At 44.4% G+C, this 14696-nt stretch overlaps 1 long non-coding RNA gene across 6 annotated transcripts in view; it reads left to right on the top strand.

The window, feature by feature from the left end:
* Nucleotides 1-14214, top strand: part of LOC122741144 — a 58184-nt gene extending 43970 nt beyond the window's left edge. For 2 of the 6 annotated variants that reach the window (XR_006354822.1, XR_006354825.1), the window contains exons 6-7: nt 9985-10117; nt 13676-14206. This is a non-coding gene — a long non-coding RNA (uncharacterized LOC122741144). Of the gene's footprint in view, nt 1-9984; nt 10118-13675 lie in introns of all 6 variants that reach the window. The other 4 variants (XR_006354824.1, XR_006354823.1, XR_006354820.1 and 1 more) reach the window with 4 other exon arrangements.
* The last annotated feature ends 482 nt before the right edge of the window (nt 14215-14696 follow it).

The following is a 14696-nucleotide window of genomic DNA, read 5'->3' as shown; positions in this document are numbered from 1 at the left end:
AGTTCCTCTCTCCTTCCTCCCTCTTCCTTTCTTTCTCCCTTCTCCTATCCCTCTTTTCCTTCCTTCCCTCCCTCCCTCCCTCCTTCCTTCCTTCCTTCCTTCCTTCCTTCCTTCCTTCCTTCCTTCCTTCCTTCCTTCCTTCCTTCCTTCCTTCCTTCCTTCCTTCCTTCCTTCCTTCCTTCCTTCCTTCCTTCCTTCCTTCCTTCCTTCCTTCCTTCCTTCCTTCCTTCCTCTTTCCCTCTCTCCCTCCCTTCCTTCCTTCTTCTCCTATTACCCACCCGCTCCCGATCTCTCAGCCTTTATTTTTAGATATATCTCACTTAGTGTATCCTCTTCTCCTCTCCCTCCCCCCCCCCCCCCGCCTCGCCTCGCCCCCGTATCCTCCTTTGGCCAGAAATTCTCGTAGCCAACTGAAGCCTAGGAGAGTGGGAGGCTAGAAAGGGGTGGGGAGGCGGAGGGTTGCTGAGAGTGGAAGATTGGGGGAGGCGCTCAGAGTGGGAGTCTAGAGAGGGCACCGAGAGTGGGAGATTGAGGGAGGTGCTCAGAGTTGGAGGCTGTGGGAGGAGGGGTGCAGAGTGGGGAGGCTGATGAAGATTGAAGGGTTGAGTAGCTAGGCGAGGAGAGTTCGTGGGAAGGACTCTGGGACGAATCTTAGGAGAATTTGCCCCACTCCCTGTCCCCGCCTGGGTGAGCCGTCTCAGCTGCCTCTTTGGGCTCCTTAATCTAGAGATCAGCGCGGTTATCCGGGGGCGGGTCGGTAGCAGCTTGACTGAGGTGACAGGGGGGCTTTAGAGTCTCACTCGGCTGGCGGTGCAGCGCGCAAAGCCGGGGAATCATATTCCGAGCGCGGTTCCCCCACCTCCCAGGGCAGCCGGGTCGGACCGGCAGCCGAGGCTCAACGCTGGAGCCGGAGCCAGAGCGATGGGGCATGGGCGGATGGGGTGCAGCAGCTCATTTCCTCGCTCTTTGTGGGATTTGACGCGGGGGTGAGGGAAGGTAAGAAAAGAGGAGAATTACCGAGATTAAGGGTCTAGTGTCAAGTCCCTTTCTGCTTCGCTGAGGTTTCTTGCTTGACAGCTGAGACTTGGAGGACTGAAGGAGTTCCTCCCCGTCCCTAACCCCCACAATTTGCTGAGCCCCTGTCCCGAGTTATAATAAGACTCTGAGTCATGAAGCTTCCAGATTATCCGGAATTGAGCTCTTTTCACAAGGAGCGGATGGAAGGCCTAGTAGCCACAGCCTGGATCTGGGAGGCTGGTTGGTTACCTGGCTTCTGCACTTTGTTTCTGATAATGGAAAACTCCCCCCCTGCCTCACTCCCCTGTGTATAAAAGGAGAAACGCTTCTGACAGGATCTGTGTCCCAAAACAACAAATATAATTTGGTGATCCCTGATAGAAACGGAAGCTACTGGGATATGTTGAATTATACGGGGGACCCAGGTGTCTCTAAGGAATCAGGAAGCTGAACTTCAGGGAACTGCTTCAGTGTGGGGTGGATCAGCTGAGACTGAAACTAGAAGACAGAAACTGGGACCAAAGGTTGAGAAGAGGCATGTTGAAAAGAGCTTGGATCCAATACCCAGGGAGGGTAGGAAGAGGATGAGGGGATAGAAAATTCTCAAAAGGATTTCCAGAGGGGCCAGGTGGCTGATTTGTTTGCAGAATGATAACTACCCAATAGAAGAGGCCTATGGGGAGTTAAACAGGGGAGGGAGAGGAGGGAAGAATCATCCCCAAAGTCAAATGTGGAGCCGGTGGGCATAGTGCAGATGGTTCTTCCATGGGTTATGACAGTAGACGTTAGAAAGACCACAGTGCTTAGCAGTTCTGACCCATATCCGGTCTCTGCTGCTACTTTATTGCCATCCAGGGATCTACCATTCAGGTACTCCAAAGGGACTAGGATACAACTGAAGTAGGATATATTTCTTTACAAAGAAGTATTCCTTAACTTGCTCCCCCCCACACACACCTCATTCACCCTTCTCTTCACACATACCATATACTGGATCAAATAAGTCAACTGTCAAAGCCTGAGAGGCTTTTTCCAAAAGTAAAAGTAAACAATCTGAGGAATTCCAAATGATTTTGTATAGAATTCAAGGGGGTAGGGGATGTGGATGTGGTGGGGAAAGCAGTGTGTACACAGTTACAATTATTCTGATACTGAATCTTTTGGGTTCATAGAGCTCATTTCCCTTCACTAACATATCACTTTCTCATTAGAATTATAGAATGCTAGAGCTCGTTGGGTAGAAATTATTTAGTTCAAATTTGTCTAATAAAAGAAGATAAAGTAGCTCCAGCCAGTTAGTATCACTAGGTTGATTGGAAACAGAATTGTTTTGAAGAGTTTCTCATTTGAGTTCTGAACAGACCTATCCCAGTTTCATATTTTAAAAAAAAGGAATGTGGAGTTAGGATAGAAAAAGATCCTCTATCAAAACCAGGAGCTGACTGGGCTTCTATGTCCAGTTCCACTATGAAGTATTCCATGAGGAATTTTTGGGAAGCTTAGAGATCCTGGGGAAAGCGGTTTCCTTTCTAAAAGTCAATTCTCTTTCACCCATGTGAGGTTTACACTTAACATATTTGGCTTCTATGGTAGAGAACTGTACTGGAAGCTGGGAAACATGGGTTCTAGTTCAGGCTCTATTATTCTCTGTATGATCTCTGGCAAGTTATAACCTTTCTTGGCCCGTTTCATTATCAGTAAAATGAGGACACTGGACTAGAAGATCTCTGAGGAAATGTCCAATCCTACACTCCTATGATTCATGTTCAAGCTCTCCCATCCATAGAGAGTTAAGTCAAGCTCCTCCATGGCAGCAGCCTCATTGTAATCCCCATTGTTCAAGAGTCCCAGCCTTTCTGAGGAGACGTTGGGGCAAGATTTGAGGTGGACTTGTGAACACGGATGGTTTCCTCTTGCTTCAGGGTCTTTCGTCCCTTTATAAAACACCGATAGTCTAATATAGCTCCTGGAGGAAGGTAGTGTTTGGAAGAACTGAAAGATGCTGGAAAAGAGGTACTAGTACTTTGCCCTGTAGGGGGAGATTATTTCAGTGTATACAGAATAAGTGCTAACATCTACAAACATCCATTACAGGTTACCTTATATAAGGGTTCTTAACCTGGGATCTGTGAACTTGGATAGATAGATAGATGGTGGATAGATAGATATCATTATAATTGGTTTCTTCTGTAGTCTTATATATTTTTATTTTATGCATTTAAAAATTATTCTGGGGGGCAGCTAGGTGGCGCAGTGGATAAAGCACCGGCCCTGGATTCAGGAGGACCTGAGTTCAAATGTGGCCTCAGACACTTGACACTTACTAGCTGTGTGACCCTGGGCAAGTCACTTAACCTTCATTGCCCTGTCAAACAACAACAAAAAAATTATTCTGAGAAGAGCTTCATATCCTTCACAGATTGCCAAAGGGGTCGAAGACACAAAAGCAGTCAAGAACTCCAGTTGTAAATAGTCACCTGACCATGACTGGCTATCCTACTACCAGACAGGCTTCTTCCTGTCTGAGGAACACCCCTCATTTGAATTATTTGGCACTTTTTCTCTCTGCTTTTAAGTCTCTCTATCACTAGTGACTTCTTCATTCTCACACAGGGGCTAATGACAAAGAGAATGAACCAGGGATTGAGGAACTCTCTTCTACTCACATCTCCCATCATTGAATTACTGTTGGATGCTTAGGTCACTTAGCTTTTTCAGTGTCTTAGTTTCTTAGCAAAATGGACTCAATGATATCTGCGCTCTATTAGACATGGTGAGTGAATGGGTAGAAAATTGTAATGGATGAGAATGGTTTTGAGATCCTAAAAAAAAGTGTTTTTTATTACATTATTATTATTTTTTTTTAGTGAGGCAATTGGGGTTAAGTGACTTGCCCAGGGTCACACAGCTAGTTAAGTATTAAGTGTCTGAGGCCGGATTTGAACTCAGGTACTCCTGACTCCAGGGCCGGTGCTCTATCCACTGCGCCATCTAGCTGCCCCCTATTACATTCTTGAAAGTAAGATGTTAGCTCCTCCTTGGTCACCATTATTCTCTCAGAAGCATTTTATTTGTCTAGAGTTCTCTGTGGCTGTAGTTGTTTCATTTAATTTGATATTCTCATTCAATGGTATAAGATATTCCTTCCTTATGTGACTAAAGCAATATGGCAAAAGCATGGTTGAAAAAAATAAAACTAGGATGGAGATCTGGATTCTAGTCTCATCTGTATCATTAACTTCCTACGTAACCTCAAATTACTTACTTCTCTGGGCTTCTGTTGTTTCATGTGTAAAATATGACAGATTTCTAAATTTCTATGATCTGAAACTCACAGCTGTTCCTTTCTCCCTATATATCCTCCTCCTAGCCTCCCTGAAATTGTATATTGGTAAAGAGTCTTCTCCCATAGCCCACCAACTCAATTTTTTGTTTTGTTTTGTTTTGGTGAGGCAATTGGGGTTAAATGGCTTGCCCAGGGTCACACAGCTAGTAAGTGTCAAGTGTCTGAGGCCGGATTTGAACTCAGGTACTCCTGATTCCAGGGCCAGTGCTCTATCCACTGCGCCACCTAGCCCACCAACTCAATTTAACCCCTTTTGGTCTTTGTTATCTTTTTTTCTTTCTTAAAAAGGCCGGTTAAGACACTTGACTGGTAGGTCAGCAGATACAAGTCTCTGGTCTTCCTGCTGGATAAAGCTACGATCTTTGATCAGGCATAAAGAAGAGATTCACTAGAGTCTTGAATAATGTTCTAGCCAAGTTCAGCTTCTTTGACCTTTTTGGGTCAAAGTCTTTCTGGATTATAGATATTCTATAAAAATTCCTGAATAGATTAAGCCCTGGGGGAGACCCTGGTTTAGTAAAGCAAACTATTTTACACAGGGTACTTCACACCCAGATGCCTTCCTTTCTTCTTTTGACTGAGATGGTGTTTGCCCTTTGTCCCTCCATTTGTAACTTTGGGATAAGCCCAACAGCCCTTTTCCAAACCACTTTTTTATGAAACTCAGCCGAGTTGGGCCACACTCGGGGAAACAGTAACCCCTGACCATAATCCCTTGGCTTTTCGGAGCTGGAGCCACTCGTTAGTCCAGGGGTTCAAAACCTTGCATTCAGAGTACTAAGCTCTATTATAAGCATGGAGGAATAATATTTAGTTCCCAAACAAGGATATGACAACTTAGGAACTCATTATGGACCACAGAGTTGGAAGAGTTGTCCATGTTAGACTTTGATTTTCAGTTGGTGAAGGTGAATCGAGGAAATTGGCTGAATAGAACATAGAATTACTACACTATTACTGAGTTCTCTGAAGGTGGAAATCATTCAATAGGTGCATGTGTGGGGTTTTTGAACCACTTCTGGAAGACTTGGGGCTACATGGATTTCAGAGCTATTTTGCTAGAGAGGTCACAGTACAATGTGAGAAGAGCTGTCAGGTCCCTTACCCACCTTCTCACCCCCTCCATTCTCCAGAGAGCAGTAATACTTATTTTTGGCCCTAATAACACCTGAATCAGATTTGTAGGGCATCTTTCTTCCCAAGAGCTCAAAGCTCTTTCACATATATTATTTCTGTTTTTTAAGATTTTCCCCATGAAAACAAAACAAAACCAAAAAGGGGCAGCTAGGTGGCGCAGTGGATAGAGCACCGGCCCTGGATTCAGGAGAACCTGAGTTCAAATCCAGCCTCAGACACTTTACACTTACTAGCTGTGTGACCCTAGGCAAGTCACTTAACCCTAATTGCCTCACCAAAACAAAACAAGATTTCCCCCATGAAACATTATGAACAGCTTTTTTTTTCCTGTTTTAATGAAAAGAAAATTGAAGCATAAAGGTATGAAGTGGTTTGCCAAGGTCACAATTTTTTAGTACAACAAAGCCAAGACTAGAAGCTAAGTGCTTTCCCCTGTTAGAGCCACTAGATCATGATGGACTGAAAGGGAGAATAATGATAATTACTAAATAGCATACAACTCTTTTTTTGCAGGGCAATGACTTGCCCAGGGTCACACAGCTAGTAAGTATCAAGTGTCTGAGGCCACATTTGAACTCAGGTCCTCCTGAATCCAGGGCCGGTGCTTTATCCACTGTGCTACCTAGCTGCCCCCAATTACAAAATGCTTCCCATGAGATGTCTCATTGCATCCTCAGCAAATCCTGTAAGGTAGGGGAAATATTCCCTACTTTACAGGTGAGGAAACTGAGGCTATGAAAGACTACATTCCTTGATCAAGGTCACATACTCAGCTAGTAAGCAGTACATCTGGGACTTGGGATATAAATCTCCTGAATTAGAGGCTAATGCCCTTTCCATTGTTGCAGATATCTCCTCTGCCTGGTGGTGTGCCATGGTAAGTGCTTAGGTTACTATATTTAGTTTTGGGCCAAGGCTAGTCCCTTCTCTGGTCCACCGGACTGGGAATCTCTGGGCTAATTACAGCCCAAGTCCTGAAGAGGCCAGGGAGCATAACCAGAGCCTCCCCACTCCCAGAGTATATCATAACTCAGTTGAGCTCACAACAAAAGGCACTGTGAGGAAGGAATGTTGCCAGAGCTAAAAAATGAAAAACAAAAACAAAAGAAAGCCACAAAGAGGGCATCAATAAATGACAAAATGCTGAACATCTTTGATCAGGACATCTTGAATCAAAAATACTTCGAAATACACATGTATGCATAATTTATATAGAGGAATAGATTTATATAGGGTATAATTTTATTGAGTAAATGGAATTTCTTACGAGCCATAACTCACACCTATTTCTTTTAGTGTTTTCTAGGGGAAAGGCACCTGACTTGGGAAGTTATCCTAAAGTTCAATTCCATAAAATCTCCAAATGTCCACTCAGCCTCTGACCTGGAGTTGATTTTCATCTCTCTTATCCATGCTTCTGGCCATGCCTGTGTGCCTGTGCCTTGGGTGGCTCAGAAGCACAAGGCAATGCTTTGGCTAAGTCTATGTCATAGGGATGCAAAACTAGAGATCTCTGGGGGACCAACTGAATGACTGCTCATAGATGTATCAGCAGAAAAGCCTTGGGAGGTCTCTCATGCAAAGGTCTCTGGATTTCAAGGGTTCATAGCCTCTAGTTCATGTACAGCAACACCCCCCCTCCCAGCTGTCCTCCTCTTCTTCCTCTTCTTCCTCTGCCTCCTCCCCCTCCTCACTTCTGTATGCAGCAGGCAGGGCATGGGCCCTAGCTGCACCACTGTGCTGTTGCCAGGGGAGCCGTTAGGCAGATCTGAACTATGCAGGGAAAAGACCCAGCCTGTCAAAGTGTCTGAGATGAACCATAGCCCGGTCCCCCTGCAGCTGGGCTCAGACACGTCTCGGCTCTTGTTCTGAGCCTGGGAATGGCAAAGCCCAGTGAGGTTCAAGGGCAAACTCGCTATTCATTAGTCAGGGGTCCTTGACGTCCTGTCTCTCCTGTATTTTTTTTCTTTCTCTCCCCCTTGTGACACATTCCTGGGTGCCTTTGGTGAAAGCTGCCCACCCCCTCTCCACATCCCTCTGCATAAACTCCCCCCACACCCTCCTAAGGAGACGAGGCAGGCAGGAAACAATGGCTGCAGGGAATTATTCAAGCAAGAGACCCAGCCTGGCTGACCACTGTCTCCCTCAGATCCCAAGACCCCTTCAGGCCCTTGATTGACTGCAGCCCTCAGGAAATCATCCTCTCAGGGCATCTTGGTGCCATCTGCCTACAGAGACCCACGAAAAGAAACTCCCATGGACACTATCCATGGAGAGTAACCCAGCCTCAGATCCGCTCCAGGAAGACTACTTTTTCTGCAAGATGTGACTTTCCTTAGATGTCTTTGTGTCTGCTCCTTAAATATCTATCTTTGCCACTACTCTTTATCTAGGATGATAAACCTTTCAAAGTGTGCTAACCCATTTCCTCCAGCATCATAACACAGGGCACCCAAATGCTCTCTGATGATCATGTATTCAGTTAAAAATATATTGTTCAGACTACTCAAACTGCTGAGTAGAATGTCAACTCCACTAAAGTCTTCCACAATGCCTCATGCCAGCATGAAGAGGATCCTATGTTCTCCAAGGCCATACCAGTAGAAGAATAGTACTGACAAGTCCTACCAGATGACTGTGGGTCTCTTTCCAAGATCAGCCTAGCTGAGTTGAAAAGGGGCCCGGGGAAGCTAGGTGGCACAGTGGATAGAGCACCAGCCCTGGAGTCAGGAGGACCTGAGTTCAAACCTGGCCTCAGACACTTGACACTTACTAGCTGTGTGACCCTGGGCAAGTCACTTAACCCCAATTGCCTAACAACCCCCCCCCAAAAAAAGGAAAGGGGTCATCACCGGAAGAATGGCCACCAGTTATTTTTTGTTGTTGTTTTTTGAGGAAGTTAGGTGACACAGTAGATGGAATGCTGGGCTTGGAGTCATGAAGACTCCAATATACTACCTGTGTTACTCTGGGCAAGTCACTAAACCTATTTCCGTCTCAGTTTCCATATCTGTAAAATGGGAATAAAAATAGCACCTAACAGGATGTTGTCGTGAGAATCAAATGAGGTGATAATATATGGAAAGTGCTTTGCAAAACTTAAGGAACTATATAAATGCTAGCCTAGAGGATCCACAGCAACTCATAAAACGGTCTTATAAAGCATAGAGAGCTTGTGATCTGCATTGGTGGAGTGAGTATTCATATCCACAAAACTTTTTCAAGTATTGTCTAGTAATTGAAATGCCCGGTGCTAGCCTTTATGGTGGTTGGGGCAGAGATACAATAAAGGTAAACAAGGCAGTATTGCTGCCCTCAAGAAGTTTATAATAATGGTGTTGGCCAGATTCGGGGTACCCCAGAAAGCAATTCGGCATTCTCTTAGAGACCTACGGGGCAAGCTGTGCGTTTTGAATTTTCTGTAGGCATTTATGGGGTGAGTAGGCGATACAGTGGACCACTGGAAATTCCCTAGTGAGGGGATATTATAAGAATTGGCCTTGACGTAATTTGCGGAGGTTGTTTCACTTTGCCAGGTCCAAGTTTTCCAGGTTCCCGGAGTTCTTTTTCTTCCCTTTTAGGTATCTATCTGGGAAGATCCCCAGTCCTTGTATGCTGCCCCCCCTCCGCCCCCACCAGAGTCCAAATAAAACCCCAACGCCTTGTAGAGGAATGTTGCCCAACTCTTTGGGGAAAGATAGGAGAATCCTGCTCCCATTGCCAACAGCACGTGTATTACTTTAAAACCTCCACTCCCTTCGACCCAATTGAGGTGTCACTGTTGGGGGGCGGGGGTGTGTGAGAGAGTACTGCTTTGGGGCCAAATTCGAGGCCAGGGAGGGAACTGTGAAAGCCGCGTATTTGCATAAGCAGCATGTGTCTGAACAGAGAAAAAGAGAGATATCAGAGAATTCAAAGGAGACTGTCTAGGAGAAAGGCTGGAAAGGAAAGGAGGGGAGAACGAACGCGGCCACGCATGGCCCCGTAACACCCCAGAGGGATTAAATTGTCCAGAAAGTTGCTCCCGGGGCCTGGCGTTGTGTTGGGATGCTCAGCGTGGCGAGAGGGGCAGGACTTGGCCACTCCCCTCCCCCCCCCCCAAAGGCATGAATAGGCTCAGAGCGCGGGAGGACAGAGCTCTCTATTAGGCTGGACCGCCACCCCGGTGATCGCCCAGTCCATACGCAGCTGGCCCTTTGGCCAGTGCACTACGATGTCAGATTCCAGGCCCGGGGTCGCTCAATCTGCAGCTGGGAAAAACTGGGAGAGTGGAAGGTGGAGGGCGAGGAACTGGGAGCTAGGTGCGCAGGGTCTCACCTAACCCTGGTACCTCAGGAAGCCGCCAGGGGGAGCCGCGAGGAGGCGTTGCCCTTAACCTTTGGAAGCCAGATAACTGAGCTAGTGATGTTTGCAGAGCAAATATTTATCGGTTAAAGCCGAAAGAAAGGTTTAGTGATCAGCCATCCAACCTCTTCATTTTACAGCTGAGGAAACTGAGACTTCGGAGATTCCCGAAGATCACACAAGAGTCCATCCAGGAAAAGAGTTGATGTGGCACAACGACCACTGAACTAGGAGTAAAGAGACCCAAGTCCTTCCAATTCTGTTACTACCCAAGTAAGTTAAGTAAATTGTAAACCCCTGAAAAGGATGTTCCTTAATACAGCTAAACCTTGCATCTGTTTCAAAGTCTACACACAGTCCTTTGCTTTGCAGTAAGACACAGAATTAAAATTGGGGTGGGACATATTATTTTGTACTCAACCTATCTGGAATTCGGTTTCCTCAGGGGCAGATTAAGAGGGATGGGTTGGATGATCTACAAGGTCTCTTCAGTCTCTAAAACTATGACTCTGAGATGAGGACTCATGTCTAGACCAGTGCTACTTTTACTACTACGGGTCTACTGCTACTTTAATAGGTATCTCTTGACCTACATTTTTTTTTTTTTGGCCATCTGAGAAAATATCCAAGGGCAGTGGGACTGAGGAAATAGAGAAAAAAGGAAATTACAGTAAAATACTCCACTTCTAACTCTCATCCAGGCCCTCCTGCCTGCCAATCCGTATCTCCTACAATCGTCCTTGGAAGGGAATGATGTAATTTCCATAATCCAAAGGAGCACTAGCCTGGGGTTCGAGGGGGAAAGGTGGGAAAATCTAGGATCTAATTCCAATTCTGCAATTAACTAGCTACATAACCATGGATAAATCACTTAACCTCTCTAAGCCTGTTCTCTCATCTGCAAAAATAGGGAGTTGATTGGATGATCTCTTTGAAATGATCACTGGGGCCCTTTCCAGCTTCATGAGTCTGATAATTTAGAATTATTGAGTTTGGGAGTTGAAAGAATATGAGATTGTCTAGTCCAATACCCTTATTTTATATGAAGAAACTAAGGTCCAGAGCTATAAATGGACTTCCCCAAGAACACATAGTTAAGAACTGGGACTACTTCCCAGAGACTAGTTTCCTGCTCCTAATCCAAAATTCTTTTTCATTGCCTCATTTTCTCATCTTTCTAGTATACACTTGAAACATTATACTTCTACCCTTCCCTTTATAATTTGCATCATTCATTCTTAGACCCACATATAAATCAGAATGCCCAGAAAGAGGAAAGTATTGACTTGGAGCTTTTTTAAAAAAATAGATATCTTTTAGGAAAAAAAGACACTGTTGATTTCCAAAATATTTAGGAGCTAATTTTTAATAGCCACTATAAGAGTCCATTCTAAAGTGACATTCCATTCCATTTTACAGCCTCACACTGTTGTGATAGGGTTTTTTTTTTGTTTGGTTTTTTTTTTTTATTTAATTTTTTAGTGAGGCAATTGGGATTAAGTGACTTGCCCAGGGTCACACAGCTAGCAAGTGTCAAGTGTCTGAGGCCGGATTTGAACCCAGGTACTCCTGACTCCAGGGCCAGTGCTCTATTCACTGCTCCACCTAGCTGCCCCGTGATAGGTTTTTAACATCAGTTTGATTTGTTTTCAATTATCAAGCATTTCTTCTTCCTCATATCTTTCTCCCAATGGAAAAAAACTCAAAACACTTGCAACCAATAAGTACAATAAAGCAAAACTGTTTCCATATTTGCCATGTCATAAAATGTTTATTTAATTCTGTATATTAGTCCATCACCTCTTTGTTAGGACAACAAAGTGGGTTAGTCATGACAAAAGATGGACAGTCCAAGTATCTTGATATGCCCCCCAAAATAAAAGAATCAGAGGACAGTCCCCAGTACGTTAGATGGATTCCCTAAGGAGAATTTTTGGGAAATATTAATTTACTTCATTTATATCTAGTAAGTCTTCACTGAGCACCTACTATTTGTCCTACACTGGGTTAGGTGTTGCAGGTGATTAAAAAGAAGGCATGAGATTGATTCCCTGGCTGAGTCATTTTAAGTCTCTTATAGAAAAACAGTCCAGTGAAGTAGAAAGAGTGCTGGCTTTGGAGTCCAAGGACCTGGGTTGTATTCCTGACTACTTATATAACCTGTGTAATTTTGAGTGACTCAGCCTTTCTGGCCCTCAGTTTCCTCAGCTTTAAATTGAGGGAACAGGACTAGAACTAGATGACCTCAGAGGTCCCTTCTAGCTCTAAACCTAGGATCTTAAGTCTACTGCACATGAAAAAAACAAAAGCTTATAAGAGCATACAGCCAGCTGCTAAATAGAATCTAGTTCAAATGCTAAAGGATTATGACTCAGACATGAATTCAGAGAACTCCAAAATGTTGTCTAGAATTATGAGCAGGCACCATGAAAGAAGGAGAACTTGAGACGATCTCTGAAGGATAGGTAGAGAAGAGCTGATAGTGGTGGAAGTGAGGATAGAATCCCAGGTCAGTAGATTGAATGAGAAAAGATAGAAAGATGAACATTCTGGTGTCAGGGAAGGGACCAACCTGGTAGAAGAGAGTCAATGTGGAGAAATATTGGGAGAGGCAGATGAAATGCTAAGATGGGACCAAGCTGTGGAGGACTTTGCCAGAGTGAGTAGTTTGGATTTGATCTCATAAGTTTGGGGGAAGTTCTGGGAATGACTAAGCATCTGATGTTATTTTCCCCCAGGTGGGGATAACCCAGGCAAGGAGGTACACAGGATTTCTCATCAGACCAGTGACCCATAAAAACACACTGTTTAGCACATATTTTTTTTCACAAACAAACTAAATTAGTAGCAACCTGTGAAGACACAGGTTGGGATCCAATTAGAAACTCTTGCCTTTCTCTGGGTGATAGATGACACTCCAAGATCCATCCCAGTGGAAGAAAATCTGTTCCAAAGTTGTGTTACTTCCCTATGACTTTAACTCCCTCACTAATAAAGTGAATCCTGCCTAACCTAAAGCTCAGTGTTCTGCTCTGCTCTCTGTTAATTTATGCCTACAACTTCTGAAACTATATTGGATACTCTGACACTAGCCCTATCTTTCCTCTCCCAACCCTCTCCAATTCAAGTTAATTTTGCAGTGGTTCATTTAGAAGAGTTAAACTGCATGTGATATAAAAATAGACAGAACCTTACACTGTAAAAATAATCTGACCAATAGATTCACTGGCTAGTTTTAAACTTGCTGATCTAATTTACCTGGTTCCCTGCTGGTTCTTTTTTTTTTTTGGTTTGGGCAATGAGGGTTAAGTGACTTGCCCATGGTCACACAGCTAGTAAGTGTTAAGTGTCTGAGGCCGGATTTGAACTCAGGCACTCCTGAATCCAGGGCCAGTGCTCTATCCACTGTGCCACCTAGCTGCCCCCCCCCCTGCTGGTTCTTATCTAGAGGTTGGCTGATCATCACAAGGTGTGCCACCATCTTGGGCACTGATGCATATCAATTTCTAGCCAAAATGGCAATTTCTTCCACCACTACCACCCCAAATACTTCACTGATTCTGGATTTGAATTTATCCTATTGATATTTTTACCACCCAGATACTGACCTGGTCCTTAGCACCACACACATACAAACACACATACTTATATAATCACTAACTATGTACTTGAATTATGTGTCACTCAGTGATTAATATCTAAGAATTCCATTTCTTCACAATTCCTGATGCTAAACTGAGGTGAAGGTCAGAGTTTCATAGAAAACAATTGATATAGGAGCTAGAGGCTACCCATGTGATTGATGCAATGGTTCATATCCCTTCTTCACAGGTTTCTGAAGGAGCAAGTGGGACAAAGGACTGGCCTTTGCTGAATGGCTGATACTGGAAAGAAGAGGAGACCCTGAGGGCAATCCCCAGTGGAGCTACACAAGTGCACTTTCTGCAGATACCTAGCATATGGAAGTCACTGGAGAATTTGGAAGATGAGAATAAGGAAGTGCTGAGAAGGGCCTGGGGGAGGCCCTCAAACAGAGGTCAAGTTTACATAGAAATGCCAGTGAAGTTTGGTTAAGAGCTGAGACCTCAGATCTGGTTTGGGACATTGGGGACCCTATGTGGAAACTATTCTCTTACAGTCTTTGAGACACTCCTAGACCTTGGAGTGAACTGTCCTACACATACCCCTAGGTAGGGAAAAGGAGACAGGCAGAATACCTCTATTGCCACTTTAGTTTTGCTTCTTCCAAGACCTCTTTCCATTCCCTCCCATCTTCCTTCAATTACATCCTCTGGTTTAAATAAACATTTATTTGCCAAATAAATGCTCCTGGTGTTTCTGGTCAACTCTACCAAAAAGGGATAGATAAGTACTGATTTGTGTAAAAAATGGGAAATTTGTTACAGTGGCAGGATGAAGTCAAGATAACTAAAATGTCTACAATTGAGATTTGAAAGGTTTAATGAGGAGGGTGGTGGGAAGAGGTGGTATAAGGCCACCCCAGATGCCATCATGTGTCTCTCTGAGCCCTGGGATGAGTGTTGTGATGAACCAATAAAGCATAGAGAAAATGTTTTTTTTTTATTTTATTGGCCTCCTGGGCAGATGATCCAAGATGGTGCAGACAGGTGGTGTGGGTTGAGGGGTATCAGACAAGATTCCAGATGAGACCAAATGGGCACGGAGGCTGTTAAATGTTTTTCCTATGTAAGGGGTCTCTGAACCTCCTCCTTTGTAAAGCGTCACCCTCAGGCAAGGAGGGAGGATAAAAGATAAAGATTTGAGTTGTGGCAAATAATTAAACCACATGCAGTCCCTAGCTAAGCCTCCTACTCCCTAGAGTTTGGAGAGT

The sequence above is a fragment of the Dromiciops gliroides genome, chromosome 2 (genome assembly GCF_019393635.1).
Source record: "Dromiciops gliroides isolate mDroGli1 chromosome 2, mDroGli1.pri, whole genome shotgun sequence".
NCBI classification, from domain to species: domain Eukaryota; kingdom Metazoa; phylum Chordata; class Mammalia; order Microbiotheria; family Microbiotheriidae; genus Dromiciops; species Dromiciops gliroides.
This window is presented reverse-complemented; position numbering and strand designations above follow the sequence as displayed.